The 3027-nt window shown below is 49.1% G+C and overlaps 1 long non-coding RNA gene across 1 annotated transcript; it reads right to left on the reverse strand.

The window, feature by feature from the left end:
- Positions 1-334: 334 nt before the first annotated feature.
- LOC123390722 lies at positions 335-945 on the reverse strand. Its single transcript, XR_006605300.1, has 2 exons — positions 890-945; positions 335-474 (listed from the first exon to the last, which is right to left on the reverse strand). It is a non-coding gene; the product is annotated as an uncharacterized LOC123390722 (long non-coding RNA).
- Positions 946-3027: the final 2082 nt, after the last annotated feature.

Below are 3027 nucleotides of genomic sequence, written 5' to 3' on the forward strand. Positions count from 1 at the left end.
GCGTCCTGACCGGGAGGGGGGTCGCTGTGCTGGTAAGAGTTTGCTCCTACTTCCACAAGTGTGGATGGAGAGCTTTCTGTGTGTCTGGCTCAAGACTAGGAGGGGGAACAGTGAAAACCACCGTGCCTGTCCCCTCGGAGCAAACGTGGAAGAGCCCACGACCAAGAGGGAGTGCCCCAGGGGCCAAGGGGCTGTGTGAATCAGGGTCCATGTGGCTTTTTAAAAAACATGCATCAGTCAACATCAGTTGCCGGCCGGCTGTGCCCGTCAGGGTTTTATGGGGGTGAACCTTGTTACCTCTGGCTTCCTGGAGGGTGGTAGGTAGCAATACAACTTAGTCTCACTCAGTAAACATTTATTGAGCATATTCTCTTTGCCTGAGCGATGGTGGCCATTGTGAGGGACATGAAAGGAGACAATGTGGGAGATTTCCACAGAAGCACCTCCTGTCGGCTCTGTGGTGTTTATCTTGGCCTGGAAAACCAAAGACAAACATTTTGGGTGACAACAGAGTCAAGGAAATGAGAACGTAGACAGTGTCCTTGGTTTCCCAACCAGAGCACTCTTCTGAGTGGTTGGGGCAAGTCTGACATGAGGGGATCATGCAGACCTCCCTTCTCTTCCTCAAAACTTCTGCTGACTAAAATTCCACCATTAGGCATTCATTCCTTTGGCTACACTATGCCTTCCCCGCTGCCAGTTTCCCCCCACCCCTTCTTCCTCCCCATCCCTCCTTCTTCTCCTTTTTTAAAGATGTTATTTATTTGAGAGAAAGAGTGAAAGAGAACAGGAGTGGAGGGGAGAGGGGCAGAGGGAGAGGGAGCAGCAGACTCCCCATGGAGCAGAGAGCCTGAAGCGGGCCTGGATCCCAGGACTCCAGGATCATGACCTGAGCTGAAGGCAGATGCTTAACTGACTGAGTCACCCAGGTGCCGCCTCTTCTCCTTCTCCTTCTTCCGCCTCTTCCTCTTCCTCCTCCCCCTCTTCTTCTTCCTCCTCTTCCTTCTCCTCCTCCTCTTCCACTTCCTCTCCTTCTCCTTCTTCTTCTTTAAATAAAAATACTTTCAGAAAGAGAACATCCTTAATCCCTTAAAATAGAAATGTCACACAGTTTGACATGCGTGCCAATCTGGACCCATGGATAGCAGCTGCTGAAGCTCTATGTTAAGAAGACCTCCGAGGTTCAATCTGGCTTCTGATGCAAAGCCTGTCACTTGCTTAGTGATGTCTGCCATGACTGCAGAGGGGAAGAAAGTACTGACTTTCCCTGCCTTAGAGCAGAAGAGCTTAAGAGAGTCCCCCCACCCCTGCTGTGACAACAGGGGCTGGGCAAACCTCGCAGATCTCACGGAGGGGCCCCTGAAGGAGGGAGCCAAGAACCAAGGGCCATGACAGCCCATCTCATCATGGGGGCTCCTGGTGTCTGCTGTCCAGGCTCAGAGCACTTTGCCGCAGGAAGCACAGAGACTCCAATGGCTACTCACCAGGCCTGTCTGCCGAGTCTCTGACCACACTCCCAAAGCCTGTCTGTTCCTGCCCCTCCGAGCTGTTCTTTTGTAGCTGTGTCGAGGTGTGACGGCAAACAGAAATTATATATCTTAGGTTGTGCTGTGTGATTTTTTTTTTAAGGTGTACCATGCAATGACTTAATGTACACGTTGTGAAAGGATCAGCACAATTAGGTTAACACATCTGGCGTCTCACACAGATTACATTTCTTCTGTGCAATGAGAATCCGTGAAATCCACTCTCTGCACTTGATTGTAGCCAAAAGGCCGAGAAGCAAGGATAAAGTCCACTCTCTTAGCAACTTGCAAGTAGGCAGTGCCATGCTCTTGGCTACAGCCCCCGTGCTATGTGTTACGGTGCAGAATTTATTCACTACACCCCTGAAAGTTTGTACCCTTTGCCCAACTTCTGTCCATTCCTTCCCTCCCTGAGACCCTGGAAACTATCATCCTGCTTTGGTCTTTTAAGGCTTTTTTAGATTCCACATATCAGTGATACCACACATCATTTGTCCTTCTGTACCTTGCTTATTTCACTCAGCCTGATGTCCTCCAAGTTCATCCGTGTTGTTATAAATGGCAGGATTTCGTTCTTCATCAAGGCTGAATGATAATGCACGGTGTGTGTGGGTGTGCGCATCACGCGCGTGCGCATGTGTGCGTGTGCCTGTGTTACGTCTTCGTCATCCATTTATCTGTCACTGGACACATTCTCTCCATATCTTGGCTGCCCTGAACGTGGGGGTGTAGGCGTCTCTTTAAGACACTGATTCCATTTCCTCTTGGATATCCACCCGGAAACAGGATTGCCGGATCCTATGGTAGTTCTATTTTTAGTTTTTCAAGGAAGCTCCAGACCATTTTTCATAATGACTGTACGACTGTATGTTTTCATTAGCAGAGCATGAGGGTTTCCCTCTCCTCCACACCCTCCCCAGCACTTGTTACTGCTTGTGTTTTGGGGAACAGCCTTCCTAAGGTTTGACGGGGGGGTCTCTTACTGTGGTTTTGATTTGCATTTTCCTGGTGACTCGTGATGTCAAGCACCGTTTCATATACCTGTTGGCCATTTGTAGGTCTCTGTTGGAAAAATAGCCACTCAGGAATTTTGCCCATTTTCTAAAACTTTAGCTATTCATTTTTGGATTTTATGGGGGGGAGGGGTTGTTGTTGATGTCCTTTGTTTTGGTTTGGTTTGGTTTGGCCCCACTGTACTCATTGCAAAGCTTGGATATACCTTTTTCTGTGCCCTTCCTAGACCACCTAGAACATCTATGACCATTGTCTCTGCAGGGGAACTCTTACGTAACTCCACGAGATCTGACTCAAATGTCACTTCTTCTGAGAAGCCCTCCCTGATTCCTCTGTTAGGGTCGTTGCTCTCTCCTCTCTTTGCCCACAGCAGATCTGACCTCTGCATGGCAGTCTTACCTGCTACTGCCCTTACTTTGGACGAGTCTCACTTATTTGTAAGAGCAAGCATGAGTGCCTTGGGCCCAACACATAGCTGGTGTGCAAA

This window comes from Mustela putorius, unplaced genomic scaffold (genome assembly GCF_011764305.1).
Source record: "Mustela putorius furo isolate JIRA1106 unplaced genomic scaffold, ASM1176430v1.1 tig00000139_pilon_pilon_pilon, whole genome shotgun sequence".
Classification (NCBI taxonomy): Eukaryota; Metazoa; Chordata; class Mammalia; order Carnivora; family Mustelidae; genus Mustela; species Mustela putorius.